The sequence below is a fragment of the Cricetulus griseus genome, chromosome 2 (assembly GCF_003668045.3).
Source record: "Cricetulus griseus strain 17A/GY chromosome 2, alternate assembly CriGri-PICRH-1.0, whole genome shotgun sequence".
Lineage (NCBI taxonomy): Eukaryota > Metazoa > Chordata > Mammalia > Rodentia > Cricetidae > Cricetulus > Cricetulus griseus.
Genome location: NC_048595.1, coordinates 104,982,403 through 105,008,879, shown reverse-complemented (window position 1 = coordinate 105,008,879; position 26,477 = coordinate 104,982,403). Strand labels below are relative to the sequence as shown.

General features: G+C 40.1%; 1 pseudogene; it reads right to left on the bottom strand.

Annotated features, from left to right (window-relative positions):
* Positions 1-7,577: 7,577 nt before the first annotated feature.
* On the bottom strand, positions 7,578-9,452 carry LOC103160600 (annotated as a pseudogene).
* Between the last annotated feature and the right edge of the window lie 17,025 nt (positions 9,453-26,477).

Here is a 26,477-nt window from a genome sequence, read left to right as displayed (position 1 = left end):
CAGCAAATCATTACCTCGACTCTAGACTCCAATACCTAGAAGGCAGTTTCCATACCATCCAGATGATGCCTAAGGATGACTTATTAAAGACGTAGAAAAACGTGTAGAGGAACAGTTAGAGCAATTTACACATTCACTAACATGTTTATGGTTAAGGAGATTGAAACTTTTCATGAGGATGTCATTACTAGGCTTAAAGATCATTAGGATGCCTCAGAGCAGAATCACTCCAATCCGAGGTACCTACTCCACCCATCATTCTATCTTAAAATGGTAGAATGACTATCATTCTAAGGTTGTTACTTATACACCAATAGTGTACCCAGCTACCATGGTAGAAAAGCCAGCTTCTAAAAAACACCCACAGGGACAGATAGCTTATGAATGGCAACCTATACAGCTGAAGGATCTTAAGAATATTAAAGAATCATAGACATATGGTCTCCATAGCCCATATGTAGCCCATGGGCAACCTTTAACAGGGTGACACCCACAGACTGGGAAAGACTGGTAGCAGCTGTACTTCAGAATTCATGCCAATCCAGTGGAAGGCATTGGTCATGGAATAGGTGACTCCTTGAGCGTCAAGGCATAAAGGAAGGTTTTGAAGTCCCTATAGATAAGATTCTTAGTGAGGGTATTTATGCTAAGCCAGGTTCAGGCTGAATATGATGACCATACACTGTCTCTATGTAGGAATGCAGCAATAAATGCCTGGGATAAGGTTCGTGAGCCAGGAGAACACCTAGAAGCTTATACCAGAATAGAACAGGGACCTACAGAACAGTTCCAGGATTTCTTACAAAGGTTAACTAGGGCAGTAGAATTACAGGTAACAGATCTGGAAACAAGACAATCAATTATATATACAATAGCTTATGAAAATGCAAAGCCAATCTGCAAAAGAATACATTTGCCTTTAAAGATCAGATCAGCTCCACTAGAAAAATGAGTTTTGCATGCAGCCAACATTGACTATAATGTGCAAGATACTGGAGCTTGGGTAGGAGAAGCCATCTTGAAAGGTCTAAAAAGACAACAGGAGATTAAAATTTTTAGAGGTGAGATACAAGGGCTTGGGAAAGAGAAGCACCTTACAGAGGTCAATATGGGTACCAAGAGGGTAGAGGTTACTACTACTATGAACCAGAACCTTGGGTAGGAAGAACCTTCCCCAGGAGACCATGAAGGCACCAGGAACCTAGATGTTTCAGCTGCGGTAGAATGGGACATGCTAAAAGAAATTGTATGCAAAGGAATTCTAACAATGCCTCATACAGAAGGCCATATTGCCTTCTGGATTGTGTAGAAGATGTGGTAAGGGCAGACACTAGACCAATGAATGTAGATTGACCAGGGACATGCAAAGAAACCCGTTAAGGCAGGAAAACCCCAAGGGGGGACTCAAGAAGGCCCCCACATCGAGAAAGGTCTGGTCATTCCCAGTAGCATTGGAGGACAATCTCTCACAGGATAAATAGATATTTCTTTGCCTATTGTGAAAAATAATACTGCTCTATATGGTAGTTTTAATAGTGATTAAGAATCAAATGTGAATGGATAAAATGAGAAACGCATGTTTTGGCAAACTTCTACTAGTGATGAAAGGCCACAGTTTAAAGTGAAAATTAATAACAAAGTTATTACTGGCTTAGTAGTCACTGGGGTAGATGTGACTGTTAGTATCCAAAAGTCTTGGCCTCAGAAATGGCATCTTAGAGAGGCGAATGTACAATTTTTAGGAATTGGAACTCTCTCTAGGGTTTGACAGAGTGTTAACTCATTGGTCTGCATTGGACCAGAAGGACAGAAAGGGAGACTGAAACCATATGTGGCAGATATATCTATAAATCTCCAGGGTTGTGATCTCTTACAGCAATGGAATAATCAGGATAATATTCCTCCAGTGTCAGATACAAATTATGTACAATCTTTAGATAGTAGAAAATATCTGGTAATACGCTATGGAAAACATTCAGGCTGTACAGAAAATAAGTACAAATGATAGACCTTCATAGGAGCCAAAGGGCCTGCCATTGAAGTGGCTTACAGATGAACATGTTTGGGTAGGAAAATGGCCTATGACCTCTGAGAAGCTAGAGGCTTTAGAAAAGTTAGTACAGGAACAGCTAGAGACTGCACACATAGAAGAATCTAAAAGCCCTTGGAATTCTCCTGTGTTTGTTATCAAAAAGAAGTCAGGTAATTGGAGAATGCTGACAAACCTAACAGCCATTAATAAGGTATTTCAACCAATGGGCTCTCTGCAACCTGGAATGCCTTTGCCTTCCTTGATAACTAAAGGATGGCCTATCAGTCATTGATCGAAAAGACTGTTTTTTTCACAATACCATTACAGGAAAATGATAGAGAAAAAATTGCATTTACTATACCAACTCTTAATAATTCACAGCCAGTTAGGAGATATCAGTGGAGGGTTTTGCCACAAGGAATGCTAAGTAGTCCTACTTTGTGTCAACACTTTGTACTGTAAGACCCCCGAAGGGAGACACTCACTCAAATCTCAGGAATAGCACACACCCAGTGAGGCACTGAGACTGGACTTGCTGCAATCACACGAGGAAGTTTATTGAAAAAGGAATTGAATGAGATCTCAAGCCAGCATGCTGGGGTCGAGGCTCAGAGGAGTTCAACCCCGACCCAAACTTGTGACAAGCTTATAAAGGCAAAAACCATAAAAGAGGGGGGGACTAGGGAGGAAATAGGGGAAGCCCAAAGTTACACATTCACTCATAAAGGCAAAAACCACAAAGGGGGGTGGAGGACTAGGGAGGAAATAGGGGAAGCCCAAAGTTACACATTTACTCATCAGTTAAACTATGTGCACACACCTGGGGCGCTTGAACTTTTCACAGAGGTTGTTGGGACATCCTGTGGTTATTCCAGGAGCTGTTTTTTTTTTTTTTTTTTTTTTTTTTTGTTTTTTTTTTTTTTTTTTTTTTAATGAGAGTTCCGGGAGTAGCCACCTGCAGGGGACGGGAGCCCCTGAGGTGATGAGCCCATGTTCTTATAGACAGCTAGTAATTTTTAATCTACATTCCCCACTTCTTCTTGTAAATAGCTCTAATCTTAGAGCGATCCCTCAGTTTCTTGTAGTATCTGGTACTGCTGTCTTAAGACCATTAACTGGACAGCACTTATTCTTTCTTTTATAAAACTCACCAGCCTATTGAGAATACATGGCCTGAAGGCTAGGATCAGCATCAAAATGATTAAAGGCCCAGCCAAGGTGGAGACCAGAGTAGAGTACCAAGGTGACCGATTAAACCAATTTTCATACCATCCTTGGTATGCTTCTCTTTCTTTTTTCCAGTTTTCTAGCCTTTCTCTAAGCTTTGCCATGGAGTCCCTGATGACACCCGAATGATCTACATAAAAGCAACATTCTTCCTTTAAGGCAGCAAAGAGCCCTCCCTCTTTAAGAAAAAGCAGGTCTAATCCCCTTCTGTTTTGCAGCACTACCTCTGACAGTGAAGTTAATGACTCTTCTAGTTTAGTTATGGACTGCTCCAATGCTCCCAGGTCTGCATCCATAGCCGCTCTAAGTTCATTATAGTAGTACGGTTGTTGGACGAGGGCAGCTACTCCAGTTCCAACCCCTGCTGCTACTCCTAGTCCTAACAAGACAGCTAAGGTCAGGGTAACAGGTTCCCTCTTGTAACGAGTATGGTGATCAAATTCATCTATAAATGAACTATCATCATGATAAATGACCCTCGGCACCAGCTGGCCCAAAATACAAAAGTCCCTAGTACTGTTAAAAAGTGAAGTATGCAAGCAGGGGGTCAGGCCGGTGCCACAGGCCCACCAAGTATCTAGGGTACTAGATATTGATTTTGGCCATCTGTCAGGGTATCAATAGTTACGTTACAGAGGGGCTGGTGTCTGGTAGGCACTTTGCCTATGCATAGTCCAGTGCCTGATACTGCTGAAAGGGTCAGCTTCCGTTGGCTACCCCAGGGGCAATGTGAATGGTCAGAAGTAACATTATAGCTCTGCATTTGAGCCATTCCTTCATAATAAGGGGGATTAGAAGCAAAGCACAGCCAGCAAGATTGGGTAGCAGTGGGGTTTGTGCGGTTTAAAACGACGAACGCACTATCGAGCAGATTGAACAGGCAATCCTCGGTTCTCATAGGTGGGAGGAGGGATGTGATTGGATTAGGGCTGGAAGAGGCCTTTGGTGATGGGGTGAGACTAGGAAGTCTCTCAGGCCTGGGTGGGGATTTATCAAGCGCCGGATTAGGGCCTACGGGTCGTGCGGGTAGACTTTCTATCTTTATCCTGATAGCGAAAACGAACCCAGGGTCTCCCGTTCCAGTATAGACTCTCCACCCCCAGCGGTTGCCTTTTACCCATTGGCGATCTTGTTTTCCCTGTGCTGTGAAACTAATATTCAGAGGGTTGCAATAGCTGCCTTTGCATGGCCCCTGAGGGCCACCCGAGGCTCCAGGAGCACATCCAGTCTTACAAGCCGGGTATTTAGATGTGTCTCTCTCTCCTTTTTCTGGCTCTTCCGGCTTACGACCCTTTTTTACTATAATCAGATCCCAGGAGGAGGAGAGATTCCAGTAGGCTTCTCCTGGGTCTCACATCCCCATTTACCACAGAAATAACCTGATGCACCCCGACATTTTCTCTTCATTTCTCTGTTATGTCCCTGCCCAGGGCAGACGTAGAAGTCTGCTGCCTGGAGGTTGGCTCAAAAAAATTGTCCGGAACATCCCAATGTGCTCCCTATACCATGAGGGACACATTGTTCCTCCGGGGGTGGTTTATCTAAATTGTCATAATTAGAAAGATCCCAGGCCAGGGAACTGGCAGCTAACTTACAGATATCAGGTGCAAGATCAGGCCACCAAGTCCAAGGGGGGTGCACTGTGGTTTTTGACCACACGATGTCGCCTTCTTCATTAAGCACTTGCCATGTCAATTTTTGGGGAACATGAGGGTTATTCCCCAAGATTGGGGTACGGCGAAGGCGCAGCTTAAGAGGATTGTCACTGGCTGACACTGTCCAATTATTTTCGTGGTTGTTTTCATTTTGACTGGGTGCCATTTTTTATGTGGGAAGCGTGGATCCAGGCAGCAATTCCATCTACCTTTACTGCCGTGGGGGTAGTCAGCAGCACTAGATAGGGTCCTTTCCACCGAGACTCAAGTGTGCCAGCGCGATGTCGTCTGACCAAGACTGAGTCTCCAACCTGGAATCGGTGGGGCACCTCGGTGGTTCCTGGAGTGTAGGCTTCTTTGATCTGATCCCAGATCTGTGTTTTGACAACTTCTAAGGCCTTTAAGTGGGTAAACAGAGCAGAGGAGGAGGGAGAGTCAGTGCAAGGATCCAATATCCCGCCTGACTCAGTCAAGGGGGGCGTTCCCCCCTGTAGGATTTCGTAAGGGGTAAGGCAGAAATGTCTAGGTGTGTTTCGGACCCTAAGGAGTGCAAAGGGGAGGAGGGTCACCCAGTCTTTGCCGCCGGTCTCAATAGCCAATTTAGTAAGGGTCTCTTTTAGGGTTCTATTCATTCTTTCTACCTGTCCTGAGCTCTGGGGTCTGTAAGCCCAATGTAACTTCCAATTAGTCCCCAGTTGGGTGGCCAACTCCTGACTTACCTGGGCAACAAAAGCCGGCCCATTGTCTGAACCAATTACCTTGGGGATCCCAAACTGGGGCAGGATTTCTTCCAGTATCTTCTTGGTTACCATTTGAGCAGTTTCAGATTTCATGGGAAAAGCTTCCACCCATCCTGAAAAAGTGTCTATAAAAACTAGAAGGTACTTATTACCATATTTTCCTGGCTTAATTTCAGTGAAGTCTACCTCCCAATAAATTCCCGGCCGATCTCCCCTCATTCTTTTTCCAGGTTCTTTGAACGATCGGGCAGCATTGGCCAAGGTGCAGGCTTGACATGACTCTATTACCTCTTTTATTATTGTATTTAATCCTAGAACATAATATTTAGAACCTTTGATTAATTGCTTAAGTTTTTCGTTTCCAAGATGAGTCAGCTGGTGTATTTGCCTTACATAGTCTTGTCCTTCTTTAGAGGGCAGAATGATTCGTCCATCTTTGGTTTTTGCCAATCCACCGAAACTTTTCCTGCTTTTCCTGAAAATCCGAGCTTTTCCTGCACGGGTCATATCTTCGATTAAATCATAATCTTTATAGGGATAGATGAAGCTGGGATGGATGAAGCTGGCTCCTGAGGGTTCTGCCAGGGTTCCAGTTTCTTCCGCCAGCACTACCGCTCCCTGGGCAGCTTGCTTTGCTGTTAGATCAGCCATCTGATTCCCCTTGTGACTGGGTCAGTCCCCTTCTGGTCTCCCAGGCAGTGGACGATGGCTAATTTTTGTGGAAGATGTATGGCTTCTAGGAGGGCCAGGATTTCTTCTTTGTTTTTAACATCTCTTCCTGCTGAGATGAGTAAGCCCCTCTGTCTTTAGATAGCTCCATGAATGTGAGCCGTGGCAAAGGCATAACGGCTGTCGGTGTAAATGTTGATAGCCTTACCTTCTGCCAGACGCAGAGCTTGAGTCAATGCCAGGAGCTCAGCTTTTTGAGCGGAGGTTCCTTCTGGGAGACTGCTAGCCCAAATTACCTGCTTTCCGTCCACCACCACTGCTCCTGCCCTTCTTTTACCTTCTACCACAAAACTGCTGCCGTCTGTATACCAGTTAGGCACACCTGGCCAAGGTTGGTCGGTCAGGTCTTTCCTGGTCCCAGTTTCTTCAGCCAGGACGTCAGTGCATCGGTGCACTGGGGTAGAGTCCTATGCTTCGGGAAGCAGGGTGGCTGGGTAAAGAATAGCAGGAGGAGCGAAGGTTATCCGATCATTTAACAACAAGCTCTGGTAATGTGTCATCCGGGCGTTTGTCATCCAGCGGTCGGGGGGCTGCCGCACAATACTTTCTAAAGCATGGGGAGTGATTACAGTCACATGCTGACCCAGGGTAAGCTTATCAGCGTCTTTTACAAGTAAGGCTACTGCAGCAATGGCTTTCAAGCAAGAGGGCCACCTGTTGGCGACGGGGTCTAGCTTTTTAGATAGGTAGGCCACCGGCCACTTCCAGGGCCCCAGGGTCTGAGTCAGAACTCCACTGGCCATTCCAGCCCACTCATCAACATATAGAGTGAAAGGCTTAGTCAGATTTGGCAGGGTCAACGCGGGAGCTGTGAGCAGGGCAGTCTTTATTTTATCAAAGGCCCTTTGGTGCTCCTCCGTCCAGGTGAATGGGACCTTTTCTTTAGTGAGTGGGTACAGAGGGGCCGCCAGCGTGGCAAACCCCGGTATCCAGAGTCTACAAAAACCCGCAGTTCCCCAAAACTCACGTACTTGTCTTGGAGAGGTGGGGGCCGGGATCTGCATCACAGTCTTTTTCCGTGCTTCAGTGAGCCATCACTTCCCTTCTCAGAGGGTGTATCCTAGGTAGGTCACCTCCGAGCGGCATAACTGGGCTTTCTTGGAAGACACCCAGTACCCCAACTCACCCAATTCCTTTAGGAGCTTTCTGGTCCCGTCCAGGCACAGTTCCTGGGTCGAGGCTGTGAGCAGTAAATCATCTATGTACTGCAAAAGAGAAATCTGGGGGTTCCGTCGCAAGGTCATGGTGGAGCGCTTCATCGAAAAGAGTCAGTGAATTTTTGAACTCCTGTGGCAACCTAGTCCAGGTCAGTTGACCCATATGTCTTCCTTCGGGATCTCGCCATTCAAATGTGAACAGGGTTTTTTTTGATCCAAACTGCCCTAATGGTTTAGTCAAAACTGAGTGTTCCGCCCCATGTATCTACTAAGAAATTAATGGGGTTCCCCTCCACAGAGAGAGTTACCCTAGGCTCGGGGAGGGGGACTGAGCCCCGACTCCCCTAATCTTCCTCAAGGGCCAACATCTTGGGGCCCTTTTGTTTCTTTCGGGGGCAATCTCTGGCCCAGTGTCCTTTTTCTTTACAGTATGCACATTGGTCTTTTTCAAGTTGTAGTCTCTGTCCTCCTGGGGGTCTTCTTGCCCTGTTGCCCAGGTAACCTGACTGTCCTCTCTCTGACCTTTCTCTGCCTACTACTGCGGCCAAAATCTTAGTCAAATTCCTCTCTTGGCGGTGATCCTGCCGATTCTCCCTCTCTTCTGCCTCCTTTTTCTTTCTTTCTTGTTTTTCTTCCTCGGTCTCTCTCTTGTGATACACTTTCTCTGGCTCTTTTACTAAATCCTGCAATGTATAATCCTGGAGCCCCTCTAATCTCTGCAACTTTTTCTTGATATCAGAGGCTGACTGTCCTATAAAAGCCATGGCTACAGCCACCTGCTGTCCCTCCGAGGATGGATCAAATGGGGTATATCTCCTGTATGCCTCAATCAGTTGTTCTAAGAAGACAGAGGGTGGCTCTACTGGACCCTGTAAGATTTCTCTTACCTTTGCCAAATTGGTGGGTCACCTCTCGGCCCCCTTGAGACCTGCCACTAGAGCCCAGCAGTAGACCATGAGATGCCCCCTACCTTCCGAAGAGTTGTAATTCCAGTCAGGGCGGACCAAGGGAAAAGCAGCATCTATAAGATTAGGGAGATTGGTGGGGGTCCCATCTGGTCCGGGAACATTCTTTCTGGCCTCTAGAAGGATCCTCTCTCTTTCTTCAGTCGTAAAGAGGACCTGCAAGAGTTGTTGACAGTCATCCCAAGTGGGCTGATGAGGATACATCAGGGACTCGAGTAGTCCCATCAAGCCTGAGGGGTTCTCTGAAATAGAAGGGTGGTTAGTTTTCCAATTGTACATATCAGCTGACGAAAATGGCCAATACTGCAGTGGGACTAATTCCCCTGGAGCTGGGGTGGATCCATAAGCTCGTAATGGTAGCGCAACGGTGGAATCAGGTCCTGCACAGGATCCCTCTGGGCTGCGGCCCCGGAGGCTTTGAGTCCTGGCCGCTGGCCCTATTTCGGAGGCAGTCCGGGAGTCCGTTGGGGCCTGTGGGGCTGCATGAGGAACGGGTTGAGGATATGGGGGAGGAGGGTGGTCAAGGAGGGAGACATCATCAATTTCAGGATAGATCCTCGGAGGAGCTATTGGAGTGTGCGCTGGGGAATCTGAAGGAGGCACTTTCCGTGCGGCCACGGCGGCCACGGTCGCTGTCCCTATTCCCGATGTCCAAGGTTTCATCCAGGGTGGCGGGTTTTGGACTAGGTCCTGCCACACGATAATGTATGGAACCTGATCAGGGTGTCCCCCTGTGGCCTGAAAAATAATTCGCTTGACAGCGGAAATAATAGAAAGATTAAAAGTTCCCCCCAAAGGCCATCCTACACCAAAACTTGTCCATTCAGAAGAACAAAAAGTCTGCCAAGGTCCTTTTTTGACCTTGACAGAAAGATTATGAGCCCGAGTCTTACGTCCATCCAATGGTCCAGGGTCAGTGTTAGTGGGGTCGTCACAGTCTGTCCCATGTCTACCTCTATTACACACACAATAAAAACAATCACCACAACAGAAAGACAAGAAAGCAAAGCGAGCTGTCGACCTCGAGTCGACCAGTAATTCTGAAAGGAATCAGACGGCCGGAAAATGGCCCTTTGACACAGATCGTCAAGGAGAAAACTTATCTCCCGACCTTTGCCGTGGAGGTCCACCAGGCGTCCCTGGTCTTCCTCCTGTCCTCCTGGGACATCTCCCAGGGTGAACAAATGGTGGACACCTGGACACGTCTATCCCTGTCCACTCCACTCCTCCTCCTGGAGAGTGGCCTCTAAAGAGCTTTTATGAAAACAAAACTGCGATCGCACCAGATTTTTGAACAGGCCACAAACAGAGAGTCACAACAGAACAAAAATTCTTACCTCCAAGTGGGTCTAGGATCCCTGGGTGGTCACGCAAATCCTGGACGAGCCCCCAAATGTAATGTAATGTAATGATATGTAATGATAAACAAGAGATTATGAAAATTAATTTCTTATGAATTATTTCCAAAGCTTGCTGTACTAAAGAGTAAAAATTACTAGCTGTCTATAAAGAACATGGGCTAATTACCTTGGGGGCTCCCATCCCCTGCATGTGGCCACTCCCGGAACTCCCATAAAAAAAAAAAAAAAAAAACAGCTCCTGGAATAACCACAGGATGGTCCTGCCACACGATAATGTATGGAACCTGATCAGGGTGTCCCCCTGTGGCCTGAAAAATAATTCCCCCGAAGGGAGACCCTCACTCAAATCTCGGGAATAGAGCGTACCCAGTGAGGCACCGAGACCGGACTTGCTGCAATCACACGAGGAAGTTTATTGAAAAAGGAATTGAATGAGATCTCAAGCCAGCATGCTGGGGTCGAGGCTCAGAGGAGTTCAACCCCGACCCAAACTTGTGACAAGCTTATAAAGGCAAAAACCATAAAAGGGGGGGATTAGGGAGGAAATAGGGGAAGCCCAAAATTACACATTCACTCATAAAGGCAAAAACCACAAAGGGGGGGAGGACTAGGGAGGAAATAGGGGAAGCCCAAAGTTACACATTTACTCATCAGTTAAACTATGTGGACACACCTGGGGCGTTTGAACTTTTCACAGAGGTCGTTGGGACATCCTGTGGTTATTCCAGGAGCGTTTTTTTTTTTTTTTTTTTGAGAGTTCCGGGAGTGGCCACATGCAGGGGATGGGAGCCCCCAAGGTAATTAGCCCATGTTCTTTATTGACAGCTAGTAATTTTTACTCTTTAGTACAGCAAGCTTTGGAAATAATTCATAAGAAATTAATTTTCATAATCTCTTGTTTATCATTACACGGATGACATTCTTTTATCAGATTCTAATAAGGAGACTTTGGAATGTATTTTTGAAATGGTGAAGGAAGTTCTGCCTCATTGGGGGTTACAGATTGCCCCAGAAAACATACAAAGAGGAGATTGTATTAACGATTTAGGTTACAAGATTGACTTACAAAGGATCAGACCTTAAAAGGCCCTTAAAGGTGATAAGGACCTAAACAGTCCAAGAATATTATCCACTGAGCCAGAAAAAGAGTTACAATGGGTAGAAAACAGAATATTGGATGTGCATGTAGATCGGATAAACCTTGATTTAGACTATATTCTGATTATCTTGCTTCTAGAGAAAACCTTTCTGGGTTTCTGATGTAGAGGGAAGACACACCACATTGGAGTGGATATTTCTGCCACATAAACCGAATAAAAAGTTAAAGACATATATAAAAAAGATTTCTGATTTAATTCTAAAGGGCAAATTAAGACTCCTTCAACTGACTGGAAAAGATCCAGCAGAAATTATAGTACCTTTAACTAATGAGGAAATTTCCTCCTTATGGAATGATAATGAATATTGGCAAATAGTTCTTACTGACTTTTTGGGAATAATTAGCAACAACTATCCCAAACTGACAGAATTAAATTCATAAAAAGACAATCTGGATTCTTCCACATATTGTAAGAGAAACTCCCATTTCTGGAGTTCTTACCTTCTACACTGATACCAACAAATCAGGTAAGGCAGGTTATAAAGCAGGTGAGGTAAGTAAAGTAGTTCAAAGTCTGTATACATCTGTATAGAAGGCAGAATTATATGTAATTCTCATGGTACCATGGATTTTTACAGAACCTCTTAATATAGTTACTGATTCCCAATATGCAGAGAGAGTCGTGTTACGCATTGAGACTGCAGGATTTGTTCCTGATAATACAGAATTTACCTCATTGTTTTTACAATTACAGGAAACACTCAGAAACAGAAGTGATCCTATATACATTACACATATCAGATCCCATATGGATCTTCCAGGCCCACTAGCACAATGCAATGATGAGACTGATCCTTTGTTAATTGAAAGTGTGCCAGAAGCCTCAGAATTTCTCAAGAAACAACATGTAAATAGCAAAAGTTTGAAAAGGGACTTCTCCATCACTTGGCAACAAACCAAGGTGATAGTGAGAAACTGTCCTACTTGTTCCTTTTATAACCAAACTCCATTGCCAGCAGGCTGTAATCCTAAGAGCATTTGGAAAGATGAGGTTTGGCAGATGGATTTGTTTTAGTTTGCAGAATTTGGAAATTTGAAATATGTGCATCATACTATAGACACATTCTCACAGTTCCAATGGGCTACTGCTCTTAACTCTGAAAAAGCTGATTCTGTTATTACAGACCAGCTAGAGGTGATGGTGGTTATGGGTATATCTGCACAAATAAAAAGTGACAATGCTCCAGCATATGTCTCCACAAAATTGGAACAGTTTTTCAAATATTATAACATAAAGCATGTCACAGGTATACCACACAATCCTACAGGATGAGCAGTGGTTGAGATATCTAATAGAACACTTAAGGAAATGCTTCATAGACAGGCTGGTAAGTCAACCGCCCAAAAAAATAGGTTGGATAATGCTTTATTAACACTAAACTTTCTTAATGCCAATGAGAAGGGACAAACGGCTGCAGAAAGATACTGGACTACGGAAAAAACTGCTGAACTGACTCAGCCAGTATATTTCAAAGATGTACTAACCTCTGTATGAAAGCCTGGACATGGGTTATGATGGAGTAGGGGTTTTGCATTCATTTCCACAGGAGAAGAAAAACTTTGGATACCATCAAAGTTGATCAAGATTCGAGTTGAAAAAGACAAACCTCTTGACAAGGACAAGTAACAGGTATTCTACTAAGGTATATCTCATAAACTAAATAGAAACATCCCAAAGGAAAGGGAAGTGTTTTGTTATCTTCACAGGAAAACTCATCTCCTGAAGGCAAAGGACACTGCATGGGTAGACACTTAAGAAGAGAAGGTAGCTATAACCATTAAACAAAAGGAACATGCCATATGGTAAACTTTACAGCTGTCTCTCTGAGAACTCTATTTCTCTTTATTGCCTAGTCCTAAATGCTGGATTTAGAAGTGGATTTGGTTTTCCTCCTTTAAAATCCAAGCACATTGTTTAACTAAACTTTAGAGTTTCTCTATTGTATCAAGAATCCAATTGATGTAATGCAGAATAAGAGAAGAATTTGGGCACTGTCTTTGTCTTTTCTTGGCTCTTTTTTTCAAGGTGAGCACCCTCTCATTGTTATGCTCTCATGTTTGCCTTTCCCAGTATGTGTACATACAGAAGCAATCATTTCTCTGCTGTTTGTGGTTGAGTCTCACAAAGCCAATGAAAACCTGCCTGACAGCAATCCCTGGACACCCTGGAAAGAAAATGGGCCACACCTCCTCAATGCACTGGATCTAACTTGCTCCATTTCAACTGACACTCTGGCCAGAGCTTCGGGTACTGACTTCAATCAAGTTGAGGATTTCAAGTGAGATCTTCAGTCAAGCAAATCCCATCTAACATGGACTGGATACAATACATTCATGACTTTTACTATACTAACATTTTCTCCCTATGGGACCACATAAGAATGACATCATCCCATTTCAGCAGGAAGTAAGTTGGAGAATGCTACGTCCCCTTCCCCCCATTGTTGTCACTTAGTGTAGTGTATATACCTAGTTAGGGATAGCTTCCTATTGTTCATGGTTGGGATTGGAAGGAGGTGTTCAGACTTGGACGCCTCTTTCAGATGGCTTTAGGGTTTAGTTAAAATAGACATAGTTAGAATGTGACATAAGCAGATTGTTGCATCTTCTTATATTTCACCTTTTATGATTGTTAATTTTGGATACTTTACACTGTTAAGTTTTAATTCTCTTTTAGACTAAAAGGGGAATTGTAGGGGAAGCTGTAGCCACACCTGCTTAGGGGCTGGCTACAAGTGTGCCTGACCATACCTGTGAGTGAGAGATGTTCAGGTGGCTAGTTTCAGTTTCAGTTTCACTTTCAGCTTGCTGTACAGACTGCTGCACAGGCTGGCTAGGTTGCTCTGTAAGTAAGCCTTTTTCCTATTAAAATCTCTTGTATTTCTACCTGGCTCCGTATTGGTAATTTCCCACATTAGCCAACAGTTGAATAACAAAAAAATAAAATTTTCAAAGAATTAATAAAAACATAACTAAAATTTCTATGGTAAATTAACATTTCAAGTTAAAATAAAGTAAGAATGCTTTTATATTTCTCACATTTTGAATGTGACATTTCATCAAAATCCAAGGAATAAAGAAATATAATGTGTAATCCCTCTCACAATTCATTTAATTTCCCCAATACCAGATAACTGACTTTTATATCTGCCTCTACAATTCTTCAGATTTCACCATTAATATATGCATTTGTGTATCTGCATGTAACTTTATATAGTTACTTCATGCAATCCTCTGTGACGACAATCACTAACATAATACATATCTATGTCATTGGCATTTGCATCAACTATTCTTCTGATCCAATTGCAGTGATGAAAGAATTTGTCTTTATCACTGGATAACTATTAATCAGCATTAACATATATACTTATATTAAATTAAATTGTTTTCAAAATGGAATTTAATAATATATGTCCTTTAGAAACTAACATTTGTTTTTAGATTTACCATGTTTTTATGCCTGTGGGTGTTTTGCAGGATGGACATCTGTACACCAGGTATGTGCATTTTCAGAGATTGCCATAAGAGAGTATCAGATCCTCTGGAACTGGAGGACAGATGTTCTTACCCATAATGTGAGTGCTGGGAACTGAATCCAGGTCATCTGCAAAAACATCAGTGTTCTTAACTGCTAAGCTACCTCTCTAGCCACAGACACTAGCTCTTTTGTTATGGTGGTGGTTGTTACAAATGTTTTAGTTGAAGTTCTTGAAAGTTGTTATAGGTATCAGTTCCTTTCATTTTATGGTTAAGTATTAATTCATAGATACTTTGTTTAATTGTTCCAGTTAAAGATGTGTGTGTGTATGTATGTGTGTTTCAGTTTAGAGGGAATAGAAAATTGAAATAGTATTGCCATTAAGTTCAGTGTTCAAATTTCAACGTGAACATACATTTCGTTTTTTCAGGGATAAGTAATTTGTGTGTGTGTGTGTGTGTGTGTGTGTGTGTGTGTGTGTGTGTATTTGTGTGTTTGTGAGTGCAATTCTACATGTAATGAAACTAGAAAGGTAAGTTTCTTAAAGAGTAAGAAGGAAACTTAAGGGTGGAGCTAGAGGAAAGAAAAGAGGATGCAGTAAGTACATCAAGCTTGAAAGTAGAAAGTCATATCATATACAGCAGGAAGAAAAATAGCAAGAGGGAAAAGTAGAGATAGGAGGGGGAGACAGTGAAAAAGAATAAAGTATAATGACACTGTTACATTTCATAATAAAGTACTTTATTCTTTTTTTTTTGATTTTTTGAGACAGTGTTTCTCTGTGTAGATTTGGAGAGACTAGCCTGGCATTGAACTCACAGAGATCTGCCTGCCTCTGCCTCCAGAGTGCTGGGGTTAAAGGTGTGTGCCACCAAACCTGGCAAGTGCTTTATTCTGTATGCTAACTTATAAAATGAATGAATAAATAAATAATATAAATAGACACCATCTCTCCCTATTCAAGTTCATAAAAATATTTACATATATTTTAACTCTGAAGTAGGAAATTCTTAGATCTTCTTATAAGACCTTGATATATCTTAAGCTAACATTTGAGCATTGTGGAAGTATAAAGTAAGGGACTATTATTTTCTAATTAAATAACTACTTCCTTTCATATTTTTATTGAAAGGACTATCTATTATCTCCTGAATGTCTTTATAACTTTACTGTAAACTAATTGGAAAACATATGAATGTTATACTAAATTATCATTTCCTGTCACATCAGGCGCTTGTCTATTCTTTGGCTGTTTCTAGGCTTCCTTTTTCCTTCAAGTTTTCTAACAAACCATGATATCTACAATTTTGTTCTTCACCTTCTTAAAATATTATTTTCCTCTTATTGAGAAATAGGTTTTTCTTATTTAATATTTCTGATTACATTTATTCCTCCCTCTAGCTCTCCCAGTTCATGCCCACTCCCCCTCCTTTTCTCTTTTTCAACAGAAAACATACAGGCTTGTAAAGAGATAACATATATTAATATTAAGCCAAAGCTAATACATATGGATTGAACAAAACATACACACAATCAGGAAAGAGCCCAAAATGAAGCACCAGAAACAGAGGTTCACTTATTTACATCCTAGGGAGTCCCATTAAAACACTAAACTGAAAACATGATACATAATCAAAGGTCCTCATACATACCCATGCAGGCCCTGTGTGTGTCACTTCAGGCTTCCGTCTCAATGAGTCCATAAGAGCACTGTTTGTCGACTCCTGCTATTCTGTTGTTATTGGTGGTGGTGGTAGTGAGTGTGTGCATATTGATTTGAGATAATTTATTCCCTCTGTTTTCTTTGGTGTGGTTAACCTCTTTAGGTTGGAGTATTGCTTCTAGGCATTGTGTTGGGCTGGATTTCTAGATAGATAATGCATAAATTTGTTTTTGTCATGGAATAACATATTTTCTCCATCTATTGTGATTGAAAGTGGTTCTGGGCAAATTGTCTGGACTGGCATCTGTGTAGAACATCTCTCCAGAACCTTCTGGATTAAATTTCCTTTGAGAAGTCAGATGTTAGTCTAATGTGTCTGCATTTTAATGTTTCTTGGTCTTTTTACCTTGCAGCTTATTATATTCTTTCTTTGTTCTGTGTATTTAGTGTTTTGATTATTATGTGTCAGGAGAATATTTTTCTTGTTCAGTCTTTTTGGTGTTTGTCTTAGGGTTTCTGCTGCTGTGAAGAGACACCATGACCACAGCAACTCTTATAAAGGAGAACATTTAATTGTGTTGCTCTCTTACAGTTCAGAGATTTAGTCCCTTATTGTAATGGCAGGAAGAAGACATGGAGGCAGACATGCAGGCAGACATGGAGCTAGAGAAGGAGCCAAGAATTCTGAAGCCTTGACTCATGCACCAGGATGTGGTATGTGATTTGAACATATGAGACTTCAAAGCCAACACCCAGAGTGATATCTACTCCAATTATGCCATACCCACTCAACTGAAGCCACACTTCCTAATAGTGCCACTCTTTTGGGGGGCTATTGTCTTTCAAACTATGAAAATGTTCTATGTGCATTTTATACCTTGATAGTCATCTCTTCAGGGTGGGGAAATTTTCTTCTGTGATTTTGTTGAAATATTTTCTGTGCCTTTAATCTGGAATTCTTTTCTTTCTTTTATTCCTGTTATTATTAGATTTTGTTTATTAATAGTGCCTCCGATTTTCTGGATATTTTGTGCCAGATTATTTTAGATTTTAATGTTTTCTTTGCCTAAGATCTATTGTTTTTCTGTTTTGTACTGAATGCCTGAGGTTTTCTGTTCTCCCTCTTCTATTCTTTGGGTGAGGCTTGCTTCTGAAGTTCCTGTTCGAGTGTCAACAGTTTTTACTTTATCTCTGTTTGGGTTTCTATATTGATCTTATTTTCACTGTGTGTGAGAGGGTTGCACAGATTTCATTAAGAAATTTATGCATTTCCTCTGTAAAGACCACTGTAATACACATAAAGCTATTTAAGTTCTTTTCTTTGTGCTTCAGCTATGTTGAAATACTCAGGGCCTGCTGAGGCAGTATTGCTGGACTCTAGTGGAGACATATTTTTGACTATTTCTGATTGTGTTTTTCAATAGCATCTAGAAATCAAAATTTGAGAAGATTTTGAAATCTATGTTCTGATAATTGACATTGTATTGGTTGGGTGGTGCTTTGTTCTTTGATTTCTATTCCCATCTCTCATTCTTTTGAGAGTGTGGTGCTTATGTATTGCCTGGTAGGAAATTCTTTTGGGATCCACTAGCCATTGGATGTTCAGGCAAAATATGGTTCTATGTATTGGGAGCTCACACTTAAAGCCACAATAAGGGCGAAAGCAGGTTGTTCCAACAAGATCTGCTTAGGCCCTTGGGGATGGGGGCAGAGTGAGGAGAGGCCACAGTATGTGGTCTGCTACACAGATGGGCATAAGATTTGGGAGAATGGAGGGAAAATTGAGGATCTCCAGTTAGTTTTACTGCTATGCTGGCTAGTGTGTCCTTTTGGTTTCCAGAGAATGCATGTTGGAGTTGGGTTCTGAGATAAAACAATGAGTAGGGTAAAAGAAACTTGGAGGGCTCATCTGGGTGATCCACTTGAGATGGGATCAGGGTAAGGAAGAAGACTGAAGCAGGTGCTCTGCTATAGAACTCAGGTTAAGATTTGGGTATTAGTTTTTGAGAAGCTGAGAGAGAGAAAATTGAAGATCTACAGATGGCCTCCCCACATTCCTCACTACAGTGCTATCCTTCAAGTTTTACTATATAAGTTTTAAAGTCTGCTTATCAATTTCTTACCACTAACATGCAGCAAATTATACACATTTTGTTTTACTTGTAGATTCTATTCCTTTATAGAAATAGCAAAATAAAAGAGAACATCTTCAACAATTGGTGCTGGCATAACTGGTTAAAGACATGTAGAAGACTGAAGTTAGACCCAAGCCTATCCTCTTTCACAAAACTTAAGTCAAAATGGATCAAAGACCTCAAAATAAATACAGCTACACTGAACCTATTAAAAGACAAAGTGGGAAATACCCTACAATTAATTGGTACAGGAGACCTCTTCCTGAACATTAGACCAGTAGCATAGACACTGAGGACAACAATTAATTAATGGGACCTCCTGAAACTGAGAAGCTTCTGTAAGGCAAAGGAGATAGTCAGCAAGACAAAATGGCAGCCCACAAACTGGGAAACGATATTAACCAAGCCCACATCTGATCGTGGGGGTACAGGACTAAATAGACAATTCTCAATAGAGGAAACTAAAATGGCTGAAAGACACATAAAAAAGTGTTCAACATCTTTAGCCATCAGGGAAATGCAAATCAAAACAACTCTGAGATACCATCTTACTCCTGTCAGAATAGCTCAAATCAAAAACACCAATGGCAGTTCATGCTGGAGAGGATGTGGAGAAAGGGGAACACTTCTCCACTGCTGGTGGGAGTGCCAACTTGTACAACCACTTTGGAAATCAGTATGGCAACTCCTCAAGAAAATGGGAATCAGTCTACCACAAGATACAGCAATTCCACTCTTAGGCATATACCCAAAAGAAGCACATACATACAACAAGGACATATGTTCAACAATGTTCTTAGCAGCACTATTTGTAATCGCCAGAAACTGGAAGCAGCCTAGATGCCCCTCAACCAAAGAATGGATAGAGAAAATATGGTACATTTACACAATGGGGTACTACTCAATGGAAAAAAAATGGAATCTTGAAATTTGCAGGAAAATGGATGGAACTAGAAGAAACCATTCTGAGTGAGGTAACTCAATGGCAAAAAGACAAACATGGTAAGTACTCACTCATATGCAGATTTTATACATAGAGTACAGGATTACCAGCTTACAATCCACATTGCCAAAGAAGCTAATAAACAAGGAGGACCCTAAGAGAGACATGCATGGTCCCCTGGAGAAGGGGAAATGCTCAAGATCTGCTGAGAAAATTGGGAGCATGGGAAGAGGAGGGAGGGAGCTAGGAGAATGAGAAGGGGAGAAGAGGAGGGATGCAAAGGACATGAGGGAGCAGAAACTTTGAGTCAGGGCAAGAATAAATGATAACAAGAATGGAGACATTTTAGGTTTGCAGAGAAATCAGGCACTAGGGAAATGTCTGGAGATCTACAAAGATGACACCTACTAACAATCTAAGCAATAGAGGAGAGGCTACCTTAAATGCCCTCCCCTGATAATGAGATTGATGATTAACTTATATGCCATCTATAGCCTTCATCCAGCAACTGGTGGAAGTAGAAGCACACACCCACAACCATTCACTGAACTGAACTGAAACCCAGATTCAGAGAAGGATGAGTGAAGAGCACAAGGGACCAGACCAGGCTGGTGAAACCCACAGAAACAGCAGACCTTAACATCGGGGAACTCTTGCTCCACAGTCTGATAACTGCAATACCAGCATGGGCATGATCCAGTCCCCAGGAACCTCTGTGAGGAAACCTCTGAAATCTATGGGACATCCTGTAGAAGTTCAGTACTTTTCCCTAGCTTAGGTGTGGACTTTGGGAGCCCATTCCATATAGAGGACTACTTCCTAAGCCAACACACACTTCCTAGGCCCTATCCCAAAGGATACAATAGACTCTGATGACACCTATGGAAGGCTTCACAATCCAGGGGGATCAGAAAGGATATGTGATAGGTAAGGTTTTACTGGGAGGGTGGTGGTAGGGGAGGACGGGTGGGAGAAGGGAAATGGGATTGTCATGTAAACCAATCCTGTTTCTAATTCAAATTTTAAAAAAAAAGTTGAAAAAAGAAATAGCAAGATAGATTCTATTTTACTTATAGAAGAAGATAGTTCTTAACTCTCTTGAAACTTCCAATCTATTAAATACATGTTGATTTGTTAGGTATTTAAGTTTGTCAATATTTCTTTTATTTATACCTGAAACCAATGTGTTATTATTTTGCTCAGTGTATTCCCAAGTTTATAGGGATTTTTTTCAGATGCAATTTATGATGAAGTTGCTCTTATTATTCATAGGATTTATTATTCATATGATATATTTAAATATAATTAAGTTTATATTTACCTTTCAGTCCTAATAAAATTTAAAAATTCTCCTCTATTACTTCCCACATTTTATTTTATTGCTCTACCTAGACTATTAATATTGTTTGATTTTTTAACTTCAAATATGAATTGCTTATATTTTCAAAATGTATTTTCCAAAACATTCGAACTTGGTAGCCATTTTGCCTGCTAATTTTTTTCCTTTGAAGAACTATTATTAACATTTTAGTGTTTGATATATTCAAGAGAGTAGCCTAATGAGATATCACTGATTTTTTTTTTTACCTACACTGAACAAATATAAACAATTGTGGTTCTAAAATGTCCCCACAAATACAGAATTAAGCCTGGGGTAATGGTTGCTGTAATTCTAGTTTTTATAATTCTGAGTCAGATAGACTATTATGAGTTAGAGGCCAATATGGTATATATAGCAATTTCCAGGCAATTCTTGTCTAAAAAGTAAAACTTTGCCAAAATACACACACACAAACACACATACAATAATAAATAAAAATGAATAAATCGATAAGTAAATGTAAAATAGATACCATTAATAATTGAGACCTAGGGATATCTAACATATTTACACACACACACACACACACACACACACACACACACACACACACACGTATATATATGAGAAGGAAGCAAGAAATATCAAGCCTACTACTATTGAAATTAGATGCGGTGGTTCAGTGGGTGTCATGAGAGAACTCAAGGAGCTCATGTAAGACTTAAAAAGTCAGCAAAATAGAGAGAATTCCAGTTAACAGCTTAAGTTTGCCCTGGAGTGACATGCCCATTCCAGAGGGACTGACTTGATCAATTCCCAGAGTGAACAGAGCATCAAATGATAGGGGAAACAGGGTTAGGAGGATGTGTTGATAAAGTATAGGAAATATGAGGTAAGAAAAGAAATCACACATCTTGGTAGTCATTAAGGATTCTTCTAGAATTTATTGATTAACTGTGGCCTTAATTCTACTGAGTCTTCACATTCATTCACTTTCATTAGAACAATGACAACACATATAAATTCATTTACTCATAAAAGATATTTCTAAAATATTCATGGATTACAAAGTTTTTCTTCTAGTAATAGAATTTATCATGAGATCTATCACATAAAAATTTAGATACACAATAAACAACACAGATTATCTAATTATAAGTGTTGTGTTCTACCATAAATCTCCAGAGCACATTCACCTTACATAACAAATGTTCAACCCACCTTAACAGATGCTTCTCATTTCTTCCATCAGCGAGTTTGTGGGAACTGTTCTCATGTCTGATTTTGTGAGTTTGACTGCTCCAGAAACTTCATGCAAATTGAATCAGGTGACCTTGGCCATAACACTTAATATTGCACACTGTTTTCCAGCTTCATCCATGTTGTTGTGTAAAATTTCCTTCTTTAAATGTGCACTGATGGATTGACATAGCAAATACCACATCTATGTACTGTGGAAGTTTATTCAGCATCTTATTAACAGATTTCATAAAATTAAAGTGTATAAATCCTTATCTGATTTGTGAGTGCACATATATTTCCTAGGCCATTAAATTTCAGTAATTTGTTTTTTCAGTCATCTGCCACACATCTGTATAATTTTGGGTCAACTTGACAGCATTGCAGAATTTAACAGGATTATACCTTTATCTCATTTTTTTCTTTTTTTTTAGTTTTTCTTGACAGGGTTTCTCTGTGGCTTTGGAGGCTGTCCTGGAAATAGCTCTTGTAGACCATGCTGTAGTCTTGTAGACTCACAGAGATCTCACAGAGGTCTTTGCCTCCTGAGTTCTGGGATTAAAGGCATGTGTCACCACTGCCCAGTTTTATCTCATTTCTTACAACTTTTGGTGAAAACCAGATGCTTCAAGGAAGCATTGACTTCCCAAAACTGGATACAAGTAGGAGGGCAGGGTTGGTGGCCTCTTTATTTACTGCTGAGATCACCAGGTTTACTAATGTTGTATATTATCCAGTATTTTTCTCCAACAAAGATAGCAAAGCTAACTGAATTACCTTATGACTTCCATTGACTTGCCATTCTGAAATATCTGAGAGAGCAATGAGAACAACTCGGGCCAATAAAAGAGTTGAGAATGAGGTACTTGCAGATATTTCTAGTAAAATCACCCTAGAGTTTGGAGATAAACAAGTACATTCACCAATGTCATTCTTTGTAACTTCTGTAAAGTATCCCTTTGTTCTTCCATAGGTTTTACAGCTCATTAGAGCATTTCATTATACCACCAAGTCAGCCCAAACCTTGCAAAAGTAGTATGAGCAATGTAGCTTCTCTGAGTCATGGAAGGCAAATTGAAAATGGTGAGGAGAGTTCCTAATGGAGAAGTCATACTGTTTTCTGAGCTCCATATTGAGTGGTAGAAAGGCTAGTGTTTCAGGATACTGTTGCCAATGGAAGCTTAAGTGAAGCTGGTTTTGCTTGAGTTTGGAGGAGTTGGTGCATCCAAAAAATCTTGGGTAGACCAGTGACTTTTTTCTTCTATATAGTAATAGGTGGTATTTGAAAATTATCCTTTTTTTTATTGACCTCGTCAGGTTGATTACACCATTGTCTCCATTGTCCCAATTAGGATTTTTTTCAGTCCTCTGTACATGAAAAATAATATCCCAGAGGTAGATATTAGGGTTCAAGTTGATTGTCATACAAGAAAAGCAGATAGCCATTAGCTCTTACCTCTGCTTCAGACTGATTTGGTGGTCCTTGCTTCAGGAATCCTGAGTGCAATGCTCTCTCCATTAATCCTCAAAGAAAATAGCTCTCCCTGTCTGGAAACTAAATCTCCACACGAGACCCTTTGCTTCTTCCTTTTATACCTCCATAGTACTGGAATTAAAGGAATATGGTCCCTAGTGCTGAGATCACCTTTGTGTGAGCTATTTCTCTTTAGAACTGGATCAATTCAATGTATCTCCTTGTGGCTTCAAAATAACAGAGACTCACCTGCCTCTCTTCTGAGATCTGCGATTAAAGATGTATGCCATCACACCCAGCTTCTATGGCAGTGGCTAGATATGCATTCTGATCTTCAATGACTTTATTAGATCATATATATCACCACAAACCTCTCTCATTGATCTTTGATATTTATAATTCTGATGAGGCATTCTCATAAGTCACTTCCATATGGCCAATTTTCTCCAGATTTTTTTATTCTTAAGTATTCTTTCTGGACCATACTTCTTTGTAAAGCAAGAGATTAAGAACTGGATATTTCTAATCATTTCCACCTTGTTTAATTTGTCTGTGGTCCAAAAGTCCACATCATTGAATAAAGATGGAGACTACAGAAAGTGTTTCCTCTAAAGTGGCATAGTAGATTCCAAAACAACAGATGCCTTAAAATGGTTTCAGAATAGCATTATAAGCAATGCTGTTGGGAACACTCTTCCATGGAAGGCAAAGCAAATTGAAAAGAGGACAGTATTATTCCTTTTATCTCATTTATTCTTAGGAAAATATGACTGTTAATGGATGAAAACATCACAGATGTGGATAATAATGGAGGCTGGGTAGAAAAAAGTTTATTTCAGAGATAAGTTTTCTGAAATTTAGAAAAGATAAGGCCTCCCAGGGACATCAACTGAACATGGCATAACATGTAGCAATAAGACTAGCCATAAACTCTCATACCAAGGCTGGATGATACAACCTTGTAGGAGGAAAAGGGTCCCAAGAGCAGGAAAAAGAGTCAGGGACACCCTGACTTCTATGGTTAGGAGTCTTACAAGAACACCAAGCTATACAACCATAACATATATGTGAGTGATCTTTCAGTGTTCCATATTCAGTTTATATTCAGCTGCTTTCTTATTTATCTCGAATTTGGCAAACGGTATTTTCAAACTTGTTTGCTGCAGCTTTCTCTTAAGATCTGCAGTTCATCAGCACAGATATATAGTTTTGATCCTCCAATTTGATGTTGCCTATTGTTTGTCTTTATACTGAGGTCATTCTCAATTTATTTTATGAGAGTTTTGTAGTTATTCATATTTGTAACCTGTGTGTAATTTACACCCAAGTACTTCCTTAATATAACTTCTTTGTTCAAGAAGAACTTTGTTTTATTCTTAGTGACTTTTCCTGAGGCAAAATCATATGAGTTGAAAGCAACGACAAGTTTCATTTATTTTTGCCTTTAAAATACCTCCATATTTTATTTGCATTTGTTGAATTCCATTATAATGTCAAAAAAGAAATTGTGAAAAAAATATTATCCCTTTCAAATCTTGTACAGAGAACATTTAATATCCCATCATTTAGTATAATATTATCAATAAATATTTCATGGATATTCTTTGCCTTTTGGAAAAGGGAGCACTATACTTGCAGTTTTGTGAGAGTTCTTTAAATGAATGGATTGCTGTATGCTATTGATTTACTAATTCATCATGTCATAGTTTATCTTTAGCTTAATGCTGTGATTATGTATAGTACTTGCCATGCTACATAAAGCAGTCCTTATTTATTTGTGGAATTTAAAATTTTCTGTATACTTTTTGTTTTTCCAGCATTTGTTTGTTTTCTTGCCTAATTGCTTATTTATTTGCTTAGTTATTGTAGATATTGTGAATGGGTATGTTTTTCCTGATTTCTTAGTCTGTTAATTATTTGTTTGTTATGCATAGAGGATGCCTTTCATTTCTCTTCATCTCTCTACACTATTTTATTAAATTTAAATTTTTCTTCATATCTTTGAAAAATCTTGCCTAACCAAATGAAATTATTTACTTTGTGAAATTTTTTGAATAAAAAATTCAAAGTGATGTTGTCTGATAATACTACATATGAAATTGCCAACTTGTAGCAAATAGCCAGATCATGATAAGAATTTAATAAACACTGTAGAATGTATATGTATATGTTTAAGTCATGGAACAAAAAGAAAGGAAGGACTTTCAAGAACAGTGAATTCTTCATAAGCCCAGATGTGTTGTATAGAATATTCTTCAACCTTCATGTAGTTCTATATAGAGAAATGCTTCATGCTATACTATAGAAATGTAACCATTATTAGTATATCATAGTATGTATTAGCGTTAATTCTCTTGATGCTGTGACAAAATTCAATGACTAGAGTACCTTAAGGCATTTTTCTGACTATCAATTTGAGTCCCATTATTAAGGGCATAATAATTTATTTTTACATCATTGTTATTACTCTGGGAAAAACAACTTTTTTGTACAACTATATGTTCTCAGTAAGTATCTGGTATTAATTTACAAAATAAATCTTGTTTGATATTGCACATGGCCTTTGTTCACCAGTAAGATTGTCTTTTTCCTAACCTAGCTTGTGCCATTATTATGTGACTCATGTATTTTTATTTCTATTATATTAATGTTAGATTTTGTGGCTTGCATAAATAAATTAACCTACATATTATGAAGACATATTTAAACTTACTAAGGGAAATGAGCAAAAAATTGCATAAACCAGTGCAAACATGCACACAAAGCAAGTTGAACCTTTTAAAACTGATTGGAAGCAAATTTCATTTACTTGAAAACTCATAGTGCTGAAGACAATGAGATAGCCTAAGCATTTAGTTACTCCAGCAGAGGTGATATTACATCAAGATCTCAAATAAGGATTTATTTATTCCAAAACTTAATAATTCATATAAAGAATGAATTTGTTTCAGTTCACAAATTTTGTTACCATCCATTGTTAACTTGATAGAAAACTAAAGTATGGAGGTCTGAAGAAGAAAAAGCAAGCTGTCCTCTCCAGAGTTGACTCAATATTTGGAACAATGGAAATTGGTAAATTCCAGCTTACTTTATGTTAATAGGACTTATTATATAAGGTAACAACTGCAACCAATTTTCACAATTTGATCAATAAACTTATCTTTTATCACCTTCTATGACAAAACTACCTAATTAT